Source organism: Talpa europaea, assembly GCF_964194135.1.
Source record: "Talpa europaea genome assembly, chromosome: 3".
Classification (NCBI taxonomy): Eukaryota; Metazoa; Chordata; class Mammalia; order Eulipotyphla; family Talpidae; genus Talpa; species Talpa europaea.
Genome location: NC_140069.1, coordinates 82709953 through 82737124, shown reverse-complemented (window position 1 = coordinate 82737124; position 27172 = coordinate 82709953). Strand labels below are relative to the sequence as shown.

General features: G+C 45.2%; 1 protein-coding gene across 1 annotated transcript in view; it reads right to left on the bottom strand.

Annotated features, from left to right (window-relative positions):
- Positions 1-26953, bottom strand: part of DYNC1I1 (dynein cytoplasmic 1 intermediate chain 1) — a gene marked incomplete at its 3' end in the record, with an annotated part of 330357 nt that extends 303404 nt beyond the window's left edge. The window contains exon 1 of the mRNA XM_084230581.1: positions 26890-26953. The remainder of the gene's footprint in view (positions 1-26889) is intronic.
- Positions 26954-27172: the final 219 nt, after the last annotated feature.

The window sequence follows — 27172 nt, the reverse complement described above, 5'->3', positions numbered from 1 at the left end:
TGCAGTCAGTGATCGATTCCCAGGGCTGAGTGACCCACCACCCAATCTGCAGAATTGAGAGGGTTCACTGGATGCAGGACTCTCAGTGCAAAAAACAGCGAAGTCCCAGGCAATCCTGAACCAGTTAGTTACCCCACAGCCAAAATCTGATGCCATGTTTTAAAGGGAGTTGAATTTCTCTGTGGGCAGCAGGGAAATAGAAGAATTCAAGAGAACAGAACAGATCATTTATTACTAGCATGTAATAGACATGGCACCAGCCTTTTTAAGCATGAGTTACGAAAATCAGGGTAGTTTGTAGTCAAGGCAGCAATGTGTGTGATGAACAGATTATAGTTATGAGAATCCACTGCACAGAATAAAGGAAGCTACTGTTTCATGGACCTTGTTTTGCAAACACAAACGCACATTTGTGTGTTATATACACATATTTATTGTTAGTTAAAAGTCTGAGATACACTGGGCTACCTCAATTTGTAAATATATAAAGTTTCAATTCTTAATTGATCTCTCCCTTTGTCCTTTCTCAGTTAACATTTTCTATGACATGATGCCTACCAACATCAGCACTTGCACAGGACCCTGCGGTGCAGAGAGCACTGTTCCTGCCAGGGAAGACTGACTTGGTGTCTGACCAAGACAATGATATTAGGTTCATCTGTAACCCATTTGCAAGGCAAGGATGGGAAAGTGCTCGCACAGAATCACTAAAGTCAGCTCTGCTCTACCTGTTTAAATCAACCAGAGAAGAATGAAAGTAAAAAACAAACAAAACAAAACAAAAAACAGCAACAACAAAATAAATCCTTGAACAATCCACAGCAGAAATGCATCAAGAATGTACTTATAAGATTAGCCCCTTTTCTAGTTACTGCTGCATGCCCCTAAGTGTGCAGGAAATCAGTACTGCCAGCAACGTAGAGCTGTGGCATATTCCTACAGACCATATCAGCACAAATGCTCAGTGCCATCCTAGGATTTAGGCATTTGCTATTTGTCCCATCAGCACAACCTTTCTATTTCTTTTAGAAAGCAAATGCCCATTCAAAAAGCTTGGCTGCAGAGTCCCTAGCTGGCCAGCACACTGCCTTCTGTGCGTGAATGGGTAACTCAGTGGCAGGAGGCAGTGTTCAGAACAGATTTCTCAACCATTTTGAAAGGCTTAAATCCTTTTAACTCATTTGTATGTCTAAATTCAAGTCTTTTTTTTTTTTTTAATTTAGCTAGTCAGTTTCAACCATCTGTCTCTTTGAGTGAAAATAGGATGTAGTCTTGTATATATTAGCTTTTGAAGAAAACCAATTTTGGCAGAAAGAATTAAAGTGGAAGAAGAATTAAATCAATCCTCAAGAACAAGTTGAGGAGGAACAAATTATCCAAAGACAGTAGTGAGATATGTAAACATAGTTATCTCCTTTTTTCTCTATTAGGCTGCCCCCATTCCTGGCCATTCCATGACAACATCTCTGAGATTCTACCACTGTCACTGGATCACAGCCTTGGGAAGGAACAGAGTGGAGACATACAAGTGATCTCCCCAATTTGAGTAACAGCATCAGAGGTAGAAGTAGTGGGAGATGATAGCAGGTATTTTCTTTTTTTAAAGATTTATTTATGCATACACGAACTGGGGTGTAAGCCAGAGGTGCAGGGGTGAGAGGATTCACCAGAGACAGAATGGGGAACAGGACAGGCAGATTGACCAAAGTACACTGCTGAGGGGAGCAGCGGGCGAGTCAGGAGAGGTCTGCTGCACCATGTGGGTTAGCTCCCTGGCCAGGGATCGAACTCATGCTGCAGTGGCTGGTGAAAGTGTGGTAGCACTGTCTTTAACCCCTGTGCCACAAGGGAGGGCCCCATAGCAGGTGTTTTCTAAAATTTTGGAAATTATGGTAATATAGCAGAATCACTTTCTAAATGTTAAACTAGACCTTGTTTGAAAAGAAAGGGTATCTCTCCCAAGTCAAAACTATGACAGATGTTACCAAAACATCACATCTAGGATTGACCAAATGTAATGGAAAGCTACCACAGGATTTGTGAACTGTAAAAACTATTACAATTAAAGGAGAACAGAGTCTTAAAGGAAATGACAGGGGAGTATCAGTTTGTGGGGCAGGGGAGGGGTGTTTCTCTAGGGTGTCTAAAGAAAAGGATGCCCTGACATGTCATCTTTCCAGTGCATCTGTAGCAACATCCACAAAGGCCAACAGCACTAGGCCACCATCCCAAAGCACCTTTAATGCCCTTGGGCTGGTACTGTCCCAACCATGTCCAGCTCAGACCTCTAAGATCATGAGCCTAAGAGCACAAGTTGACAGAAAAATTAAGAATATTCATTTATAAGAAAGGTCACTGTGATCTCATAGGAAGTTAGGTTTCTCCTGGCATGTCAGTAAGTTGGCATTCTTTGTGATCTAATATATAACATATTTGCCTTGGGTTATATGACTTGACTAAATTTCTAAACAATTTTGGCTACATAAGAACAATCTAGTACTGAAGATCTGGACCTCAGTTCTGCCTATCTGTACAGCTGACTGCCTGGTTGTGCCTGGTCACATCTGTCACATCTGTAGTAAGACACATGACTACAGATAAGAATGTCGATGCCTTTTAGTGATACCAGCTCATGTTCTCACTTGTGGGCATGCACCCACACACATACACACAGAAGTCATCTCACCCCAACTTCATTTGATAGATCGGAATGCGTCTCCTACCGCTCCAGTCCCCGCTGTACAGTGACCCTTCACAGGTAGGAGTGGAAACAGAAGGGCAGGATGTTTCATCTAATGGAATGAATGACACATGGGAATATCTTGGGCATCTAAACAAGGTCCCCTATATATTTGTAAAGGAGGGAGAGCACGTTAATGAACAAATTGTACTAATTTGCTAAGAGCCAGGAACCCAAGTTGTTGAACCCATGATGCTAATTCTATCTTTATATGAATGAGCACCTACGGAGCCTACACCGTGTTAAGTGCTGTTCCAAGTGCTATAGAGTTTACACAAATGATTAAGGTCTATGTAAAGTACATAGAAGAAAACATAGGCAAAACACTCCATGACAAAAACTTCAGAAACATTTTTGAGGACTTGTAACAGGATGGTCCCCAGGGAAAGGAACCCAGGGTCCCTGCTCCCCCAGAGAAAGGCAGAGATGAGCAGGGAGGAGGAGAAGCTGGAGGGGACTGGGAGAAGGAGAGAAGAAGGGTAGAGAGCAAGAAGACCTGGAAGCGGCACGTGGAGCAGATCATGTGAAGAAGCTGTGCTTGCTTCTTGGTCTTGGACTTGTACCAGGGACTTGGGAGACATAGAAGAGGACACTTGAAGCACACGTGGGTGAGAGACCTGTGGGGAGGTTATTAATGGCAGCACTTATCTTCATTTTGATTTTGTTCTTTTCCTTCCAGACATGTCCCCTTTGGTCCCTTTGTTATAGATCCCCACGAGGAAGTGTCCTGGACTTGAGGCAGGCTTTCAGGCCTCAGTGGCCCTGCTTTGGGCCAAACCCATTTGGCTGGGCATTTACCCATAAGGGGGTGGGAAACTTGGGGTGCTTGATTTGGAAACTATATTCTTTGTCTTTCTCTTTTCTTCTCTTTATTGCACACTAATTGTATTAAAGTTCTTTTCCAGTGAAGGCCTTACACACTACAGTATGTTTTGTCTTGATGCAGCAGATGGCAGAACCTATTTAAAATGGTGAGGGTTGGGGGTTCTGGGGTGCCCCTCTCCCTGCCCTGTAACAGATTCACCTATATGTGGAATATAGGGAAACCGAACAAAAAGTCAAGAAAAAGACAACTTGCAAGCTGACTGAAGATCTGAAGCATACAGCAGTGGAGGGAAGGGAGAGCGGTCAACACAGAAGAGGGATCACGGGTGCCATGGCGGTGGGAGAAACACAGGGACAACACCTGAAGGGAAAGATCAAATACTGTCCAAAAATTAACAATGATACAAGGAAATAAATATAAAGAAATTAAAGATACTAAAAAAAGCCCGTCTCAAAAAGCTTATAATATGGTACAGTCTGAAAACACCAGCTCCATTGCAAGGGAAGATGAAATAAGTCCCTGATAAAGGGTTCAAGCAAGGAGTGTGCAGAACTGGAGCATGAGGTGGAGTCCTGATGAAGTCAGACCAGGAAATGTGGGTAGAATGCCAGCTGGGCAGCATTTCTGTGAAATCGAGGGAGTGAAAGTGTTGGGCGGGGGTGGGGTGAATGAGGTCCTGAACGCGCAGGTGAGGATCCAAACTCAGGCCAACCCATTCCACATTCCAGTTGCTTGTAACAAAATGACAGGGGGAGGCAGCAATGGCTTGGGCTTGGGGACTGACAAACAATCCAGCGGGGCTGTAACATACAGTGAAATGGGCTTAAGGGTGCCCAGTGGGAGATGAGTTGAACAGGTATGTATTGGGTGCTGTGCTCTGAAATCATAACTGACTCAGGTCCACTGTTTCTGTCTTGGGTCCTGCCTGTAGCTTAAATCCTGGTCCTTGGCTTTTCTTTTTTCTTTTTTTATTTTTTAAAGATTTATTTATTTATTTATACAAGCACTGGGTATAGTCAGAAGCTCAGGAGGGTGAGAGAATTCACCAGAGCAGGGAACAGAACAGGCAGATAGACGAAATACACTGCTGAGGGGAGCAGTGGGCACGACAGGAGAGGTCTGCTTCCCCATGTGGGACCCTCGCCCGGTGGCTGGGGATCGAACCTGCACTGAAGAGGCTGTGGGCAGCTCGCAGCCTGGTGCTCAACTGTTGCACCACCAGGGGAGGCCATGGCTTTTCTTTTTCTAATGCAAGTGCCTGACTTAAGTTCTGATGCTGAGGCATCCACTTCAATCCCAAATAAACACTTCAGTCACAGGACTCAATAATGAATCAGGCCACCTCTCCCACTGAGGACTGTGTTTTACAGACCTTAGTTAATTTCAATGACCATTTATGGCCACTTTTTAATGCATTTTTTTCCCTTTACTTTCTCTCTCTTCCTGATCTTACATTCCTGCTTTTAGGTTTTAAATTCATCCGTAAAGAATGAGCTCTCAGAAATTCCCTTTTCAGTCCCAGGAAAAGCAGAACTCCAGGCCTATATTCTCTCTCTACCAGTCAGCTACATGGTGGCCTAGGAGGGCTGTATAATTTGCAAGTCTTGTAAGTAATAAACCTGTTTTCTCATGTGTTCCTGGTGGCAATTGCTGAAGAGCATCTTGTAGTAGTGACGGAAGGTAAGAGTAGGAAATTTGGAAAGGAGGCACCACAGGATCAGAAACCTGGCTCACACAAGGCCAAAAGATGGATGTGGGGGTTAACTGATTAACACAGTCCTTACAAAGAAGCACAGTGACCTGAGATAAGCAGCCTGGAGGTCTTAGTAACAAACTTTTGCACAGTTCCGGGTATGTAACTTGGTTCCTGGTATGAATCTTGCTTCATGTTAGACCATGTACCGCCATGAGGCAGAATGGACCATGACTACTGACCCTTCACTCACTCCTTGTTAGGCAACTGTACAACTCACCTCTTGGTATGTAGCTGTTACAGGGCAACCCTGATATGAAATGGGTTGCCTGACTGTTGGTCCTCACCGTGTGCCTAAAGGGACTTATATAAGACTCAACTGCAGGCACACACAAAAAGGTTAATAAAGGGCTTATTTATAAAAGAAGGGGAAATGAAGAAATGCATAACTCAGGGAGAAAGAGAGGGAGATAAATTGGTGAATGCGTCCTACCAGTTCTGCTGATCTGGAATCCCAATGACATGCTGAAAGCCAGCAAAAAGCCAAGAGACAAGCCAAGATGGCCCCCAAAGCCCACATGTCTGGTTTCATACTAAACCAGGCTGCCTAACTCTACTCTTAGGTCCCAGAAACACCCCCTTCAGTGATGATGGGATTTGTAGTTCCCAGGAGTCTTGATGGCTTTGGTCTGGAGTGGGAGTGGAGTCCACAAAACCTGTGTGGAGTTTGCTCAGGACATCCTTTCCCCCTAACATAGCCACGTCATATCTGACCATGTACAGCTGCCAGTGCAAACCCACCCGGAACTTTGTAGAAACTGAAAATGTATATAAGCCCTTGACTTCCTACAAACAGGGTTCAGCCTCTGGATGCGAATCCTCTGAGTCAGCAATGGTGCATTAAATCTGCTTCTTGTGAGCCCTGGTGTCCAAGTTTCCTTTGTGCCATATAACACAACCAGCTAGAGACAGAAAAAAAAATCCTTAGGTACCAACTGCTATAGCAAGTATCTGACTGCTATAAAAGTATCACCAGGAGCAGGCCAGAGGTGGGTTTATGGAGACTGAGCAACATTGTAGAGAATCACTGGTCCTTACAGAGCAACCTAGTCACACCCTAGCAGTAATTAACTTAACAAAAGTTAGCTCCACAAAGGAATGAGCCCCTCCCAAAGCAAAGAAGACTGTATCAGAGCAATTTCTGCACAGGCCAGGTGCAACAGCCCTTCTGCCAACCTGTGCCTATACAGGTGCTCCTTTTCACCAACATACCCCCCTTTGCAGGGCAGCAGCCTCCTGCCCACCTGCATCCATGCCACTGCTTTTCACTGACCTTTTCCTTTTGCAGAGCAGCAGAGGCCGCCCTTCCCCCGAAGGCCAGCCTGCAGCCATGCAATCCTGTCTCTTAGCAAACCTGTCCCTTTCGGAGCAGCCCTTTCTGTGTCTATGCAAGTGTGCTTTATTCTTCTCTCCCTTTTATAATAAGCCTGCCCTTTTGGATATAACTAATGCCTCTGCCTCATGGAAAAACTCACTTGGGAAACTCACCAGTGCCACTGAAAGGGGAGCTCTGATGAAACTTTTTCCAGAGTTACTGCAAGGACCCCACTCTCTGAACATAGCACCTCCAAAACCAACTTCATAATCACAGTAAGAACTGCAGGGCAGGCAAAAATAGATGACTGGATCAAGAAGATGTGGTACATATACACCATGGAATATTACTCAGCATTCAAAAAAGATAAACACATGCAATTTGCAGCAACATGGATGGCGCTGGAAGGAATCATGCTCAGCGAAATAAGCCAAAAAGAAAAAGAAAAATACCGGATGGTCTCACTCATAGCAGGAATCTAGAAAACTTAAATAAGGGACCAGGAAAATGAATAACTATAAGAAAGTGAAAATCAAAATCAACAAAAAACTATGAACCAGAGACACTTTTAGGGGGGCGGGGGCGGGAGGGGAGGGATTGGGGTCAGAATGGGGGGCTGCAATTGTATGGGGAATATAACAATAAAATTTATTATAAAAAAAAATAAATGTCTAAAAAAAAAAAAAAAAAAAAAAAAAAAAGAACTGCAGGGCAGGGCTGGCTGTAACCCTTGTTATCAATAGACCGAGACTGGCACAAAACACTCCCTCACTTCAGAATAAAGTTATTTATTTTTAAAACATGTCAGAATCCTGGTAAAATTTAAGCAATTCCATGTTAAATCAGTCTACTCTATTCAAATGTGTTAAGCAAGCAAACAACTAGAATTAACACTTGCCTTATATATCACACCTTTGCTGTATATCAAAAAGAAAGTGAGAAATTAAGTACTCAAAATAGGAACCTTAGCATTTGTAATATATCTTTTGCATAAGATAAACATTCGTAAGGTAGAAACTCTATCCCCCAACAGAACTTTTAGTTTTCTGTTCCTCACACTATAAAGGAAAACAGAAGGTGGGGGTTTCTGGCATCTCCTTTGACATGACACATCTGTCTAGCCTCTGCTGTTGGCAGGATGGATCAGACTTTGAACATTAGGATTCACTAAGAGATCACTGAGGGCCTCCCTGGTGGTCTAGGGGTGGGGGCTCAGTGCTACTGAGGCATGGGGCAAGCAGAGAGCCCTTAGGGTCAGAACAAAATAGGAAAAGCCTCAGAGGAATAAGGAAGGCTCCAGAGATTAGGGCAGCAAATTTCAAAGGGGACTAATCAAACACCCCAAAACTAGGGGCAACAGGACATTCTTGGACAAGGAGGATAAAGAAAAAGGACTCTGAGATAAGGACTGGGTCACAGAGACTTAGTTCTGGGCACAGAGACTTTAGGACAAAGAAACTAGCGGAGGTTTAGAATAATTAGGGAAAGAAGGTGTCTATTCCCTGAAGCACAAGTCTACTTAGGCTTCCTTGCCCGTCCCTGGCCTGGTTCCACTGGCCTGGGAGTCCCACTTTATTTCTGTTCCTTTTTTCCCTAGTAAACTTTTTCTTCTCTCAACAAATGTGCCTTTTTCACTTGCTTGCTTGAGCATCAGCGAAGTTCCCTTTGTGACTTCATGAAGCACAACCCATGGTGGTCTAGTGGCTGGGACTCAGCGCTGCCACTGCAGCCTGGGATCCATTCCTGGCTGGAGACTAGGCCTGAAAACCTGACATTATGGTATCATTATCACCACTACTGTCTGAGTTCAATCCCCAGCCAGGGAGCTACCCACATGGCACAGCAGACCTCTCCTGTCTCGCACGCTATTCCCCTCAACAGTGTATTTCAGTAAATCTGCATGGTCTGCTCCCCACTCTGTCTCTGGTGAGTGCTCAGTCCCCGCACCTCTGGCCTAATCATCCCAGTTCTTCCATGCATAAAATAATTTAAGATTTATTTATTTATGCAATCAAGAACTGAGGTGCAGGCCAGAGGTGTGTGGGGGTGGTGATGTGAGAGGACTCACCAAAGACAGAGTGGGGAGCAGAACAGGCAGATTGACTGAAATACACTGCTGAGGGGAGCAGCGGGCAAGTCAGGAGAGGTCTGCTGCGCCACGTGGGTAGCTCCCTGGCCTGGGGATTGAACTCATGCTGCAGTGGCTATAAATAGCTTCATAGGTTGCGTCTTAACCCTTTGTGCCACCAGGGAGGCCCAACAATCTTTTAAATAAATAAATTTTAAAAAAGGATCACTGAAAGAAATGAACAAGTAAGAATGGGCCCTCAGCCACCAAATGCTGTGGCTAGATGGGAGTGAAGTTAGAGGCAAACATTGTTTGTTTGTTTTTAATGGTAGTTACAAGCTGTTGCATTTCTTTCAAGTAGGCCTGACACTCTAGCATCCCCATTGTCTGACAGGAGCTGAGGGAATATTTGTTGAATGAATGAGCAAATGTTACAACTTGAATATTTACATGGGAAAGTAGACAGATTGTCATATTTATTTTTCCACTTTGCCACCCATACCTGCTGGCCTCAAGCAGAGCGTGGCCAGAGGGGAAAGGGATACAAGTTTCCCCAGGAAACACAATCAGAGATTCTTAAATTTGTAGAAAAAATAACACCGAGATTACCAAATGCTGGTCTTGTAACTGTGTGATTACCACATAAAGGGGAGGCTGCAGTTCCCCTGCCCGCCTAAGGAAGGACAAGGCTGAGCAACAGGGGAAGCTAGCAAAGTACTGGAAAAAGGACTTGGGAAGAAAAGAGAAGGAAGGAGGCACATGCAACAGACATGTGAAGAAGCTGCACTTGCTTCTCGGCCTTGAATTGTACCAGTGACTTGGGGGACATGGAAGGAGACACTTGAAAGAGAAGGAGATGTGGGTAAGAGACCAGTGGGGGAAACTGATTTTTATTTTGGTTTTGCTCTTTCCTTCCAGACTTTCCTGGCCTCTTCTTCCCCTATCCTATGGGTCCCCAGCAGAAGGTGCCTTAGACTTGTGGCATGCTTCAGGCCTTAGTGGCCCTGCTTTGGGCCAACCCTGTTTGGCTGGGCATTTACCCATGGGATGGGTAACTTGGGTTGTTTCTTGAGAAACAATTTTAACTATTCTGTTGCACATTAATTGTATTAAAGTTCTTTTCCATTGAAGGAATTAGGCACTAAGAGTATCTTTATATGGGGGATGGCAGGCTTGGGAGTCCAGGAGTGCCCCTCATTCTGCCCTGTAACTTCCCACTGGTACAATAATCCCTTCACAGATAATCCTCTGTTGCTGGTGGCATGCAGTTCATTTTTTGAACCACTGGATTCAAATAAATGTGTTCCATTAAATCTACATGAACTATCTTTTATACTTGAAGTTTGGACCACAATAGATACGTGTCCTTGATGGAGGACAAGAATAGAAAAATTGGAAAGGAGGCGCCACAAGACCAGAAACCTGGCTCATTATGCTGGGAGCTGGAGGTGAGGGTTGAAGTGATTAAAATAGCTGTTAAATCAGCTATAGGAACTAAAAATCCTTAGAAGTAAAGGCACAGACCCAAGCAAAGAGTCAGGTTGCAGTTAGTGTCACAGGGCACAAACCAGAGGTAAAGATATGGAGATTGAGGGGCATTGTAGAATCTCAGGTCCCTTTCAATTCTAATTATTCAAAGTCAACAGCAAACAAACCACTTCACAAAGGAACAAGCCCCTCCCATAAAGAAGACTATCAGTGCAATCTCTGCACTGGCACGGGGCACAGTCTTTCTGCCCACCTGTAACTATGCAGGGGCTTCTTTTCGTCAACCTTTTCCCTCGGCAGGGCAGCAGCCTCCCGGCTGGCTGTGACTTGTGACCATGCCAGGGCTTCTCTTCACTGCCCTCCCTCAGCAGAGGCCGCTCTCCTCAAGGCCACCCACCCACAACCATGCAGGCCTCTCTCAGCAAACCTGTCTCTTTGGGGCAGCCCTTTCTGCCCGCTTGTGTCTATGCAAGTGTCCTTTATTCTCTCTTTTTTTTTAATATTTATTTTTATACAAGAATTGGGGTACAGGCCAGAGGGGCAGGGGGTGAGCGGATTCACCAGCGACATAGCAGGGAACAGAACAGGCAGACGGACCAAAGTATACTGCTGAAGGGTGCAGTGGACGAGACAGAAGAGGCCTGTCCCTCCATGTGGGTATCTCCCTGGCCTGCCGGGAATCGAACTTGAGCTGCAGTGGCTGCAGATTGCCTCATAGGTTGCGTGCGTCTTAACCCCTGTGCCACTAGGGAGGCCCTATTCTCTCCCTTTTATAGTAAACCCGCCCTTTTGGCTATAAGTAAAGTCGAGGAGAAACTCACCTGGGAAATTCACCAGTGCCGCTAAAAGGGGAGCTGTGGTGAACTTTCCCTGTAGTGAACTCAAGGACCCCACTCTCTGAACCCAGCCACTCCAAAAACGATTTCATCCTCATACCTATTTGACAAAGATTGAGCCTTCGTGCTCACCCCTTCACCTTCTGACAGGCCACAAGTTTTCTAGAGCATCACCTAAAGTTCATCCACTTTGTATTCAAGGAATGTGGGGGAAAAGGAAAACCCAACAAAAGACAGAAGAGAGAGGGTGTGCATCTGCCAAGATGAGTACGATAGGACCTTTACTTTCTGGAAGCACATAACAGAATGCCTCCCTGATTTAGCACAATGGATTCGAGCCACATTAAACCTTAAAGGGAGTTTGGAGTGCTGGGTGCTGAAGAGGAGCTAGGCAATGTGTTCTCCGCAGACATCAATTCCAAGATCAGAATCAAGGCCAACATGATGTGGTGGAGTCTCCAGATACTCCTGCCTCACAAGGCAGGGAAAATGCTGAGTGGTCATCTTGTCCTTACAATGTACTTATCTGGGCCAGGCACTACTGGGCACAGACAACTACTCAACATGATCTTTACTGAGAAAAGCAAGGCTTCCAGAATCCAAGGAATTACCAAACCCACTTCCTTTTGGGCGCAGACACCCAGCAGGTGACACATTTCAGGAAGTCAATGTTTGTACTACACACATCAAAATGATCCAAGGGGAAAGACTTAATCCTGTAAGAAATGGACTATTAAGTGGGATTTATCCTTTCAAACCTTATACATTAGTAAGAGGATACTATCATTATCCGTCCTTTTTTATACAAAGAAAATGATATACAGGGAGAAAAAGTAATTAGTCAAGGTCACATAGCTAGTGGTGATACTGGGATTTGAACCCTAGCTCCAAAGGTCATGCTTTCATATTACCTCTTTGTGTGTGTGTGTGTCTGTGTGTGTGTGTGTGTGTGTGTGTGAGAAAGTCTTCCTTAATTCAGTAAAATGTTAACCATTTGCAACACTTAAACATGATATCTTCATGAAAAATTTCTGATTTCTATCCTTATAGACATACATAAATCTAGCATATTCGTTTTAACTGCTATTCAAAATTCCACCGGATAGCTATTTTTCCCAGGTTATTTTTCAAATGCTTCAAAACATTGCTATTTAACAAGATTCTACTAGGCTAAATGAATGTTTTCTTAATAGACAATATCACATACTTTTCATTTTTGCTGAGGTAACATTGGTTTGTTATAGGGCAACCCCAATGTGAAATGGGTTGCCCAACTGTGTGTGGGTCCTCACCTGTGCTTAGAGACTTAAAATGAAACTCAACTGCAGGCATGTATAAAAAGGTTAATAAAGGATTTATTTACAAAAAGGGGAAATGAAACAAATAACTCAGAGAAAGAGGGATAAATTGGTGAATGTGTTCTACTGTAACAGGTTGAGTCCCCAGGAAAGGGGGAGGTTCCAGGTTCCCTGCCCCACCCAAAAGGAGGGTGGAGCTGAGCAGAACAAGAAGAAGCTGTAGAGGAGACTGAGGAAGGAAGGAAGCAGGATGGAGAGGCAGGAGGAGACCTGGAGGAGGCACATGGAGCTGAGAGACACGTGAAGAAACCACACTTGCCTTTTGTTCGTGGACTGGGTGACACAGATGTGGGTGAGAGACTCGTGGGGAGGTGACCAAGGCAGTTTTTGTCTTGATTTTGATTTTGCTCTTTTCCCTCCAGACTTGTCTGGTGGTTTCTGATGCTTTTCTGTGGGTGTCCACTGGAAGATACTTTAGACTTGTGACAGGCTTTCGGGCCTTTCTCTGGGCCAGTCCTGCCTGGGTGGACTTTTACCCACAAGGGGACGGGTAACTTTGGGTGCTTGATTTAGAAACTATATTCTTTGCCTTTCCTGTATTGTTTCCTAATTGTATTAAAGTTCCTTCCCATTAAAGTCTCATATGTTTTGCATTGATGTGGCGGATGGCAGAACCTATTTCGCGCAGGCAGGTTTGCGGGGTCTGGGCTGCCCCTCTCCCTGCCCTGTAACACTACCAGTTCTGCTGATCTGGAACCCCAACAGCATGCAGAAAGCTGGCAGAAAACCAAAGACCCCCAAGGTCCACATGTCTGGCTGCTTAACTCCACCCTCAATTCCCAGCAGTCCTCCCTTCGGTGGTGATGACATTATGGGATTTATAGTCCTTGGTATCTTGGATCTCTTTGGTCTGGGGTGAGGGTGGGGTTCATAAAATCTGTGTTTGTGGACCTTGTTCAGGACATCCGTAGGGAAAGGTAAAAAAGTACCAGATTTTCTTCCCTCCCGCCATTAGGACTGATGATGGATCCTTGTGGTCTGAAATGCATGCCTGATGGCGGGCACCTGGGGTAGGGTGTGGGCATGCGTAAGTGGATGCACGTGAGCTAAGACTGGGCTTATAAGGGTGGCATCACAGAGACACCAGTAGGAGTAAAGAAGCAGAGAATGAGAGCGAAAGAGAAGCAGAGACCACCAGAGAACGCTGGAGAGCCAGAAAGAGTGAAGACTTGCTGGGGGCTGGGAGGCCTGCCAGCCTCCCAGCCCCCTGGCAACCCTGCCTGCTGTGTACCCAGTAAAATCCCAATAAAAGCCTGCAAAAGCCACTGAGAGCTCCAGGACTCCTTTACTCCATCTGCTTGAGTCATAGAAAACCTGCACTGTGCCCATTTCTGCCACTACAACATCCTCCCCCTGCAACAGGTTTGTAACACCTCTCAATCACTGTCATAATTTGTCCCAGGATCAAATCAGGCCTAAGAATGCAAGTGTAAGATGAAGAGAAACATAAACACAATGGTTTTGACTGATTAATACGAGGTCTCGTTACCCTGCAAATTCAACAAAATGATAATTCACTTATTTATTAATCATTTTCCTTCTCTGAACCCCCATGGTACTTTATCTGTACTAGGTATCGCATTTTGTGATATGGTAACATAACCATCTGTACTGAAAATTAAACTTTGACTTTTCCCTGGTTAGATACCAGTCTTTCAGATGTGTATCTTGTTCATCTTCACATACCTACAAAGCACTCAGCTTTTCTCAGAGTTGGCACTCCATGAGAACTAAAGTGTTCTTGGTTAGAATCAAAAAACTACTTGAAGGAACATCATTTTTACTCCTGCACTTGTTTCTTGTATTCAGAATTAGTAAAATCTAGATTTTTAAAAATTTATCGTTATTGAGGTATCATACTTTTGGAATACTGTATATGATTAGGGGAACAGGTTTAGACCTCTTCAGATCCCACCATAACGACCACCTGGATTTTTAAACCCACTCATTCCAGGATCCTGGGATTATTACTCATAATGCTAAAATAGTGCATTTTATATTATAAACAGTCATCTTTCAGGAGCTACTGAAGGTGGATATTGACACAACACTTGGTGTAACCCAGGTTGCTCCCAGGGGACACCTCTGAGACTGGACAGCAATAGGAACAGGCAGAAATGAATTTCAAGATCAGAATCCAGGCCAAAGTGATGCTCTAAGGGCTCAGGTGAGCCCCTCCCTTCCACAGTCATTTGGGTTCATCACAAAACTGCTGTTCCCCTTCCTAGGACATAGCTAATAACACCTTCATGGCCAGGAGGGCCAGGTGATGTGCATTGGCCCAGTGAGACAGAGGGCTAGAGGCAGTATACATCGAGAAACTTCTCTCAACATGGGTCTCTGAGTATATATGGTGAACAGAGGCCCTGGCTGGCCTCTACTAGACATAGAACATGAGCAGAAAAATCTTATGTTTCTCCTCTGAGATCTAATGGTTGCTTATTACTGCATCATAATTCAGTCTAAGCTGAATTATGTGTGGCTCAATCCTGTGGCTCAAATCCACTCCAGTGAGCCAGCATTCTGGTTACTCTTCACTTTTCTTGATTTATTGTTGGCTACTGTAAGTACCCACCCTAAGCTCTGAGGTGCCCACTGAGGAGGGTGAGACAAAGCTTCTCTCCTTGACCAAACTCTAGTCAGCCTCCTCTGAGCTCTGTCTTCGGGCATGTCCTCAAGAGGCAAATTTTAGCATGAGTCCTGCTCAGTTGATTTAGCCAAAATTCCCCACACTCAGATCACTGGTATCTAATCAATATCCGATAGGGTTCCTCACCCCCATTACCCCCAGGTGATATCTGATGGTCCTGGCCTGCCTTCAGCAACAATCCTCTCAGGTCAATTTAGCCTGAATCCCCACACCCCTCCCCTGATGTTTCCTCTTGGTAATTTTCCAGTCATGACCCCCACCTGCTCCTTGGCTATAAGTTTCCACTTTCCTAACTATATTTAGTGCTGCACATACTCTCTCCCCGCTGCTGAACCCCACTGTAGGAATCTCTATACCCATCATGATAGGTGTGCCCCTGAATAAAGACGGCTTTACTGTTTCTTTAACTGATGAATAACTTATTCTTTATCAGGTTTAAATATTCAGAACATACAAGGCGTGATTCTTAACCAGAGTTACCAAAACTGCCCTAATTAAAACAAATTTCATTCTGTATTTCCCCAGTTTAGAAAACAATTGTTAAAAGCGACAACAGACCCCAAATGCTCAGCCTGATATCACCAAACCGAGACTTATTCTTTCAATTTTCCCAGAAATCGGATCCTAAACCAATCGACCGGGAGTCACCTGATTAGCACTAGTCATGGAATCTGCCCCCACCGACCCCAGACATCCCCTAAAGGAAAGCAACTCAGTAATATCCAACCTGCCTTCCTCGTTGCTCTTCCTTCTGTGACAATTGACTCTTTCACTGTGCACAGCTTCTCAGAGCTCCTTTCTCTCTGCCAGGTTGGACGCTATTGACTCAAATTATTTCGCACAAAAGCATTCAACATTTTCATTATGCCTCTGTTTATCTTTAAACCATTCTGGCGTCAGAAGAGAACTCCAAAGGATACCCCCGACAGGCCCCAGCAGGACCGAGCAACCAGGTAAGTACCTGTTGAGCTCCTTGAACTGGCTGCTTCTCACCGTCTCTGAAGGTGGGGGGAGCCTCTCTCAGGTCCTAGTTCTGCTTTCAGACTGTATTTGAGCATCTTTTTGTCTGGACCGGGCCTGGACCTGATCAGAGCAGCACTGGTTCTGGGATCAGACTACGTGGAGGGGTTGACTGGGTCCTATTTAAGCTGGGGCAAGTGAGGCCTCAGGTGAATGAAATTTTGTTTTCAGGCTGACCGAGCTGGTTAGCCTTACCAGAGATAATCTTGAATTACAATAGCCACAGTGCAGAACTTTCAACTTGGATAAGTTTACCCATTTACAAAGTGCCTAAGAGAAAAAAGGGTCTCAGGAGTTTGTTTGTTTTTTTAATTTCAATTTTATTTTTATATTCCCCATACAATTACAACCCCCTTATTTTGACCCCAATCTCTCCTTTCTCCATCCCCCACCTCCCATAGAGTGTCTCTGGTTCATAGTTGCTTGTTGATTTTATGATAACTCCTTTGCATTGTTAAATGTAAGTTGTAAAGTAAATATTTTTTGCCTTTTTCAAAAATTAGAGTTAGCATTCACTCTAACATTAAATATGGTAATTATAGGTTTTAATGAGTTATCTTTATCAAGATGAGGATGGTGCTTTCCATTCCTACCTTGCTGAGGATATTACTGGAAATGGATGTTGGATGTTGTTCAGTAATTTTTTGTGCAATAACATGATTCTATATATAATAAAAATGTGATTATACATGCATATCATATAATGTGATAATATAACAGTATTATCAATAAATGATTCATTTTCTTTCATAAAAAAAAAAAGAAAAAAGGGTCTCAGCAAGCACTCACCAGAAAGAGTAGAGGGAAAATTATTATTGCTCCTCCACAATTTCTGGTGTTCTCCTGAGACACCCCATTCTTTCCAGAGCCTGCAGATGGCATCCTGGGGAAACTGGCAGAAGCCAGTAAAGGTAAGAATTCTTACCAAAGCCAGTTCTCCCAAATCTCTACTTCTAGTGCTCAGTTGAGAAAGGAGGCCAAAATTTTACCTGGTCCTTTCCTTTCAAATTCATGTTGGCATGCAAAAAACTAAAAACTAATATGCCTTATCTTTTAACACTCTGTCCATGTGAAATTTCCAATACCCTGACTGACCCATCTTTACACGTGGAGGAACTGTCCCTGGGCAGAATGTACCAGGGAAAGGAAACATTTAAAGCCAGTATCTCCGACCGTACAATTGTTTCGTAACCCAACTTTCCCATCTACTTTAAGCTAAAATCCACAACTTGTTGACCTTGAATTTATAGTAACTCATATTTATTTTTAAGAAACAGCAGCACTCTAGGGAAATGCACACAGTTCCCCTCTTTAAAGTCTATGCCATAAGACTGGATTTCATTCTTGCTTGATATGCCAATTATTTCTCTGCAGCATTTGAAAAATATTAGAAAGCTTAAAAGAGGAAGCAAGAAAATCTGCATTCAAAACCCCAAACCTGGCCTTTACAATGCCCCTGGGTGGTCCATATTTGCATGGAGAGATTTAGTTTGGCATTTTAACTTATGTAAATAGATTCTCACTTTCCTTTAGTCTGAAAGCATTCAAAGAGGAGAGATCCTCTTTCCAAATCAGCAGTAACCTATACCTTTTGAAAGTGAACAGTCACACTTTTTAAGGAAACAGGCAGAGTAGTGTTTTTGTTATTCTTCCACAAAATACACACCAATTCCCACAACCCCACACTAATGGGGTGGATGGTGAAACAGGAGACACACCTTCAGTTCAAAAGGGGACACAGTCAAAACACATTCACTGCAGGACTGCTCTCCTTCAGGCCTCCAAACCAAGTCCTGAAATACCACAGCTGACTCTGACAGAAGCCCCTGCTCCTCCCCTACACATGGGTCCCTCAACTACCTGATAAACTCTGGAAGACTTTCACATGTGTGCTAAACCACGTTCAAAAGGAGAGAACTTCATTCTATTTTGCTCACTAAAATCTTCAGCTTGTGAAACAATGAAATAGGTACTCTTTCAGTTCAGGGTAGACCGTCAAACAAATGTACATTCTAAGGGAAATTGTCAGAAGGCAAAGGACAAAAAATGTTATGCCATCATTTATTCATCAGCACTATTTAAAATATATACATTATGGGCCTCCCCGGTGACGCAGCGGTTGAGCGCTGGGTTGTGAAGCTGCCCGCAGCTTCTGCAGCTCAGGTTCCATCCCTGGCCGCCCGGCAAGGGCCCCACATGGAGCAGACCTCTCCTGCCACCCGCTGCTCCCCTCAGCAGTATACTTCGTCAGTCTGCCTGTTCTGCTCCCTGCTCTGGCTCTGGAGAGCCAGACTTCTGACTGTACCCAGTGCTTGTATGGATAAATAAATAAATCTTTAAAAATAAAATGAAATATATACATTATTCTTGGCTTCACTCTAGACATTAAAATAGAGTAGAAACCTGATCAGTGAATCAAAAATGTTCTCCTCCCACTAGAGAGGAACCAAAGTACTCCAGTGCTCAGCAGAGAGGGTCAAATGAAAGCCAGTTCAGAAGTATTAGCCCAAGGGGCTCATAAAGGAAAATACAAGACTTCAACCATCCCCTGTCATTTTGAGAATGAAAGGTTGTCCACCCCAAGACTTTCCTCCCCCTGCAGAAATGCCCAACATGATCCTGATTCAGGAAGGCAGCTTCCAGAATTCTAGGAATCATCGAGCCCACATTCACATTGAACTAGGCATGCAATGGAGGCTGCATTTCAGGAAGTGAATTTTTTTAATGTTTTATTTTATATTTTTTACATCATTTTTCATTTTTGCACAATGTATGCATTTTAATCTTGGTTATAGTCCCCATATAATTCCAACCCCCCCTATTTTGACTCTAATCCATCCCCCGCTCCTGCCCTTCCCTCACCCCTAGTGTGTCTCTGGTTTATAAGGAAGTGAAATGTTTTTACTAAACTCATTAAAATGATCCAAGGGAAAGGATTAAATCTTACAATAAAGGGAAAATTAAGTGAGATTTATTCTGGCTGTTTCAGGTCAACAAAAGTTTGTTGAATATCTTCCAAGTGTAAGACCCTCTGTAGGAAGGTATAAGAATATCTCAGAAGACCTACAGTCTAGAAGGGGAGGGAGGCATGTACACAGTAAGGGTAGTTCAAGATAAAAAAAAAAATTAAGTGTGGGCCTCCCTGGTGGCACAAGGGGTTAAGAAGCAACACCATGAAGTTATCCGCAGCCTCTGCAATATGAGTTCCATCCCCAGCCGGGGAGATGGCGCAGCAGACCTCTCCTATACGACATGCTGTTCCCCTCAGCAGTGTATTTCAGCGGATCCACCTATTCTCCTCCCCACTCTCTCTCTGGTGAATCCTCTCAACCCCTGCCCCCAGCACCTCTGGCTTGTACCCCAGTTCTTGTATGCATAGATAAATCTTTAAAAAAATTAAATGTGCCTCAAATCTAAGGGAGGAAAGAACATACACATCCCAAAAAAGAGGCTAGAGAGTGATATAAGTGCTGTTGGATAAAACGGGCGTCTTCCACACGTGAGTATGTGTCTTGTATCAACCTGGTGCTGTGACTGTCTTCAATCTTTACAAGAACTGTGCTAGCCAGGTATTGGTATCCCCATTTTACAGATGAAGAGACTGAGGCTTACATGGGCAATAGGAGATGTATCTGGCTTCTTTCCATTTGCTGTCTTATGCTGCCTCTTAGATGTTGTACTCTTATTACCTTGTAAAGCACCAAACCGAAAAATAAAGACTTAACTTACAGCAGGACAGATTTTAATGAGGAAACCAGAACATCTAAAAGCAGGATTTCTTAGCCTTGGCATGACTGACATTGTGGGCTGGAAATGTCCTTGTGGAGGGAGATGGCCCATGACCACGGGATGTTCAGGAGCAGCCCTGACCTCTACTTGCTTGATGCCTGCAGCTGCCTTCTCTCCTCAAATGTGATAACCAAAAATGTCTCCACACATTGCCAAGTGTCCCCTTTGGCACACCTACTCCTAATTGAGAACCACTGATCTAAAAACCCTGTCATGGGCCACTTTCTTTGAGCAAAATCCCAGGATACAAGATCAATAGCTCAGTCACCATCTGAAGATGGGAGACAGGCCCAGGGGCTCTACGGTTGCTTCCACCTCGCCCACCTGGGATCATTTCCTGACAACCCTCACCCGCATGGAAACTCCAGCACCTGTGTTCAATAAACATGTACTATTCAGTCAGCAATCTCAGGCCCCTGGCATCCATGAAACCTTTTTTGAAGAGCGTGCTGCCACGGGGTGAGTTAATGGCATCAGCTTCCAGAGCCAAAGATAGTCGTATCCGTGTAAGATCACTCAGCACCCCCTTTGCCACCTCCATGTTTGCAAGGCCCTCTTTCCCATTTCTCACTGTCCCCTCAAAATAAAGAGGGGGCCTCCCGTGGTGGTGCAGGCGATTGAACGCAGCGCTGTGAAGCTGTCCGCAGCCTCTGCAGCGCCAGTTCAATCCCCGCCAGCCTCAGAGCAACCCACATGGCGAGCAGACCTCTCCTGCCTCGCCCGCTGCTCCCCTCAGCAGTGTATTTCATCGGTCTGCCTGTTCTGCTCCCCACTCTGTCTCTGGTGAATCCTCTCACCCTCCTGCACATCAGGCCTGTACCCCAGTTCTTGTATAAATAAATAAATCTCTAAAAAAAAAAATCAAGAGGAAAAGGGATGCTTGACCACAAGTTATAAAAATACCCCTTTGTTAAGGAGCTTCTTCAGGTACTTTTAAAATAGTCATTGGTGTACTTAGATTTAGCTGGGCTCAAAGCATGATGTCAGTGTTTACAATGTTCTGGAAGTCACATTCACTGTGACTTTAAATTTACAATGAAAACTGTTCGTTAACTTCAAATGTGGGCAGGGGAGGGGGGGCTGAGGGAGCACAGAATTAAAAAAAAAACCTTTAGGGGTTACAGGAAAAATGTGAAGCATAAAGAAACACACTAGTGTCTGCTCCCAGGCAGGTCTGCTGACCGAGTGCAATCACCCTCGACAGCAGCTGGGACAATTAACCTTTATTACAAAGAATGAGGCAAGGCTAGTATAAACTTCTGCTTTGTGCATTTGCCACTATAGGGTAAGGTAAAAAAGTATCAGGCTTTTCTGCCCTCCCGCCATCAGGATCGATGATGGATCCTGCGGTCCTGAATGCATGCCTGATGGCGGGCACCTGGAGTAGGGTGTGGGCATGCGTAAGTGGGTACACCTGGGCTAAGCCTGGGATTGTAAGGGTGGCCTCGGGGATGCCAGCAGAGCAGAAACCAGAGCAGAGCAGAGGAATGGAACAATAGAGCGAAAGAGAACTACCAGAAGAGAACAGAGAAACAGAGGCCACAAGAGAATGCCAGACAGCCCAGAAAGAGTGAAGAATTGCTGGGGGCTGGGAGGCCTGTCTGGGAGGCTTCCCAGCACCCCTGCCTGTTGCGTACCTGGTAAACGCCCAATAAAACCCTGAAAAAAGCTACTGAGGGCTCCAGGACTCCTCCTTCACCTGTCTGCTCGATCATAGAGATCCTGCTCTGTCCCATTCTACCACTAAAGCCACACTGATGACACTGACTAGTCTTTACCCATTGACTAGTCTTGACACATTGGATCATCCTATAAGCTTATAATAAGAATATGGGTGAGCATAAATATGTTAGGAATTAAGTAATATTTGGGAAGCAAGAGCAGCTGCTTGCGAGGACCTCAGGACTGATATGAAGTGAAAACTAAAGGGCACACAAGTCATCTGGTAAACGGGGTTGCCAGGATTTAAATCCAAGTTAGCCTTCTGGATCACAACGCAGCAGCTATATCAGGCAAAGCCCAGAACGCTGAGAAGCTCTGAAGTATATTCGTCTTTGCAATGAATTAAATCTGACTTGCAGCTATTCCTGCAAAATCAACTTCGGGATTGTCCTCACTGCAGACTGCTATGCCTTCGGTACTCAGCAAGATACCCAGTGATTTTTGAGACTCAAATGAGTGGGGTTTCAGCAACCTCAAGTGAAAGCAGGAATTGCTTATCTGCTGCCATGCTGTGGGATGCCTATACTTTTCTGGTTCCCTTTTGATAACACACTTATATTTGTTCCTGTCAGCATGTGAGCATATTCTTGAAGGACTCTCTGTCCTGCCACAATAAAAAGCTACACTAAATAGTACTTTTTGGCACACCACATGGAGAAACAATGAGATGTGATGGGAAGAGAAGAAAAACTTTGGAATCTGGCCAACCTGTATTTGAAATCCAACCATTCTACTAACTGGTGTAGGGTAGGTAAAAGGTATCAGGCTTTTCTGCCCTCCCGTCATCAGGATAGATGATGGATCCCTGTGGTCCTGAATGCATGCCTGATGGCGGGTACCTGGAGTAGGGTGTGGGCATAGGTAGACGGGATTCGACTGGGCTTTTAAGGGCAGCGTCACAGGGACGCCAGCAGAAGCCCAGAATGAACAGAAGCCAGGAGAGAAGCAGAGAAAGCCAGATAGCCCGGATAGAGTGAAGACTTGCTGGGGGCTGGGAGGACTGCCAGCCTCCCAGCCCCCCAGCACCCCTGCCTGCTGTGTACCGGGTAAATCCCAATAAAAGACCTGCAAAAACCACTGAGGACTCTGACTCCTCCTTTACCCGGGCTGCCGGATCATAGAAAACCTGCACTGTGGTCTTCCTGACCCTACACTGGCCTCATGTGATCCTGACTAAGATCTGAATATGAACCCTGAATATAAGCAGGGTAAGTGCCCAATGAATAGCAAATAGTGCTGGGGCTGCCTGCTGCTTCTAGAGTCTTCACTTGGTAGCAGCATGCATTAATGCATGTTGTACCTGCACCTGGGCACACTTAGCATGCCTTGGTAGTGAAATACCAGCAATGTCCTGAAAGCCAGAACATTTTTTCTTGGCTGGTTGTGGAACAATAGTTTTTTCTTGTTGCAAGACATTTCAGAGAACTGATTTCTGTTCCTATCTCCTTTTTTAAACAGGGCACATGAACCAGCGAGTCTTCAAAATCTCTTTTTATGTTACAAATACTTTGTATTTCCCCTGTAAAATTGATTTTATGCAGACATGCATTAAATTTTGCATCAGCTTTATCAGGTTCAATGACCATTTCCAAGCTGTCACATGTCTACCTACAGACTCCTGTTAATGAAATCTCTAAGGAAAGAATCAGGAGATGCTTTAGGAACTTACAGGCTTCTTAGAGCTCACACCTGGGCTGCAGTGTCTTTGTTATAATGCAAATTTAACTTTCTACAGGCCAAGGTTCTTATGGAAAGGAAAGCATGAAACTAGTCCAGGATACTGATGAAAACTTCCCATTGGAACATCAAATAATTTTTATTTGATTAACGAATTAACTAGAGTTAACACTCAAAAGAAGTCAGCCCTAGGGCCTCCCTGGTGGCACAAGGGGTTAAGACGCAACCTATGAAGCCATCCACAGCCACTGCAGCACGAGTTCGAACCCTGGCCAGTGAGGTTACCCACATGGCACAGCAGACCTCCTCCTGACTCGCCCACTGCTCCCTCGGCAGTGTATGTCAGTCAGTCTGCCTGTTCTGTTCCCGGCTCTGTCTCTGGTGAATTCTCTCACCCTCCCATGCTTCTGGCCTGGACCCCAGTTCTTGTATAAATAAATCTTTAAAAATAAATAAATGGGCCTCCCTGGTGGCGCAGCGGTTGAGCGCTGGGTTGCGAAGCTGCCCACAGCCTCTGCAGTGCCGGTTTGATCCCCGGCTGCTCCCCAGCCACTGGAGGAGGGTCCCACATGGCGCGCAGACCTCTCCTGCCGCCCGCTGCTCCCCTCAGCAGTGTGCTTCAGTCCTTCTGCCTGTTCTGCTCCCTGCTCTGGCTCTGGTGAATTCTCTCACCCTCCCGCACTTCTGACTGTACCCAGTGCTTGTATAAATAAATAAATAAAATAAATCTTTAAAAAATAAATAAATAAATAAATATTTCATCTTAATGTTTAAAAAAAAAAAGTGGGCCCACTCTTGAAGCTTCAAGGAAGTAACAAAGGTTCACAGAGAAACTGGGTAGCAAACCTGAAAAAAAAAAAGACATGCTCAGCCCTTTTTGTTTCTCACAAAGGACACTAGCTGACATGGACACGATCTGGTTTTAGAGATCTCACACAGACCTGACTGGCATCCCACTGTGACCGTCATTTATTAATACGGCCTTGAGTATGTCACTTAACTCAGTGCCATCATGTGTATAAAGTTTAGAAAAGAATGCCTACTTCATAAGACTGATATAAGAATTAAAATGAGATAATATAAGAGCCTGATAGTTAATATGCAGAATTTGACTTATAATTTTTCTGTAGTGTAGAAGAGTAGAATCTACTACCTGGGTTTAAATCTTAGCTCTACAACTTATTAGTTGAGCAATTTTCAGAAAGTTACTTGACATGTTTGTGTCTTAGTTTCCCCCCTTGTATCAAACAGGATTACAAATAATATCTACCTCCTAAGCTAAGTTTATTGGAATATATAGGAAAGTTGCAGAAAATGTAGTGCCTGGTCCAGTGCTCAATACATTTTAGTGAATGTGTTGGTAATGTCATACATACCTTTAGTAAATGTACTTAGCACCGGTAAAGTGACTAATAAATTATTTTCAACCTTTGTTTTATTAAATGGGTCAAAGTATAATGAGAACCAATTGATGAGGAATATATTTATGTTTACAATGAATGTGCATGACCTTTTCATTTGACGCCAGGTTAAGTGACAAGCAAGGTGATTGGGGAGAATGCACTACACACAGAAGTGATTAATTGGAAGTCTGTTGCACTGTCGGAGCTAAGAAATGTGGCTGGGTTTAAAGAACTAGCATTTATTTTATAAGACTGGTCTGCACAACTGTTACCAGTATGGACAGAACATCACCCAGGCTGGATCCGTAAGATTTACTTTACTTGACTCAGCACTGGAGTCGAAAGATATACTCATTCATTAAATACAGCTTCAAGAAGAGTACTTAGGGAAGGGAAGAGGAGAAAATTCATAGAGCTCCCTCTTAGACATAAAACATGATGACAGCAAAGCTGGGTGATCTATTACCATCGCAGAAGTTCATCAAAACTAGGGACCAAGGAACACCACTATAATAACTATGCCCCATTTTCCAATGGTCTGAGTTTATTTTCTCTGCCCACATCCCCAGTGGCAATTACACCTAATGGTGTAGAATTTTAATGCCCAAAGAGCTTCTGAACATGTTTGCGGTAGGAAAGAGGGCAAGGCTGGATATGGGGAAGGACGGAGCCATCCCTTGTCCAAAAGGGCACTGGACAGCAGAGGGATGCTGCACCTCTTGTGATAAAAGAAAAGAAAAGAAAAGAAGAGACATGTAGGAGATACTCTGGGCTAAACACTGGGCCCAGAGCTAAACAGGCGGGAAAAGCCTGCACTGGGCCTCCTCCATATCGTCCAAACATCTCCATGATGGCACAGGAAGATTTTGAGAAAAAAAACTCTTCGATCACTAGAACCTCAGGCCTCGAGAAATACTGGAAAGTTGGTTCCTATAAAGAGACTGTTTGGTGACTTGGTAGTAGGAGTGGCTGATTTTATTTTATTGAGAAATAGTCAGAAGAACAGAGTTTGGGCCCTTTTTTCCACACCAACCCTTTCGAAGAAAACTTGGCATTTTAGGTCATCGGAGGAAATATTACAGTGCCACTAATTCCCTCAGAATGCAACTTTTGGTGAGAGTACCCATTTCAAATCTACTAACACTGATCAACATCTTTTCTTGGTACTTTGCACAGTGAAAATATATCCATAGTCACCCATATTTGCACTAACATTACCTATAGGGTGTCTCCTGCAGTTAACTATGCCATAATGTTAGCTACAATTTCTGCTCTTCTGGAAGATTTCAAAGCAATGTTTCCCAACCTTGAACTACACCAAGTCTACATGCCCATCAGAAAGGCATTCCAGGCAAGAAAATGGCTGGCTAGCAGTTCCTGCCCCTCACCTACATGTGGGAGAGGCCAGCAAAAGGAATAGATTCCACCTTCTGCATTTGGCTGAGTCTCTGACTTGTGAAGTAATTTCCTGCCCTGAGCCTGGGTTTCGGTGTGACCTCACCAGCCAAGGCACAGGTCACGAGAGTCCTTCACACTGCTGCGGGGATCACTGTCCTGATGATGACGACGCACAGATTTACAGGCCAGAGCAATTCCGGAGTGGGAGTCGGGGGAGCAGAACCACGCGGCCGGGAAGGTGTTTATGAAACACATCCCCAACCACACTTTTTTGCAGCAGCAGAGAGAGAAGCTGGCATCTTCTTTCCTGAGCGTTTAATTAATACCCTGCTGGAAGTGCATTCGCTCTCACCGACTTGGAGGAGAGCAACCGCATCTAAGAGCTTTGCAGACAGCCGGAAAACGTAATCAAACAGCATCCTTCCCCCTCATTCTGCAGTTCACCCTCCCCCAGGGGCCGTCAGCTGGTGGCCCAGAGGGGTGCGGATTTCACTGCCCCTCGCCTACTGCTCCCTGGAAGCCCCGGGCGGGGCGCGCTGAGAACGCTCCTCCCAGCCCGCGAGGTGGGCGACCAGGTGCTGACACTGCGACCCTTCCTCCGCTGCCCTCGCCTCTGGGTTCTGCCCGCCCAGCTGCAGCAGGGGGCTGCCGCTGTGGGGCTCTGGCTGCCTTAGGGCGCAGCGGAGCACGCGAGAACCTGGGGAAGGGGGCGCAGCACCCGCGCGGCTGCGGCTGCAGCGGCCGCACTGCTACGGAGCCCCCGGCTCGGACGGCACCCGGGCGCCGAGGGTGGTGCAGGGGCGCGGAGGCGGTAGCCCCGAGAGCGCGACACCCCCTCCTGTTTACCTGGATGCGCTGGGCGACCGCGGAGCTCGTCTGCTGGAGCGCGCGGGGCTCCCGGGGGCGGCGGGCCGGGCGCCGGCAGGATGTGCTGTCTCACGCTGCGCCGGCCCTCGGCTCGCGCTCCTGCGGGAGCGATCGCTTCCTCCCGCTCCCCGAGCCTGACACTGACAGCTCCCCCGGAGCACCCAGTCTGCGGGACTCGCCCCGCCCCCGGCCCACGCCCTCCACGCCCCGCGCCCCTCCCGCGGGAGGGCCCTAGGCTCCGGCGCTCCAGCGCACCGGCTCG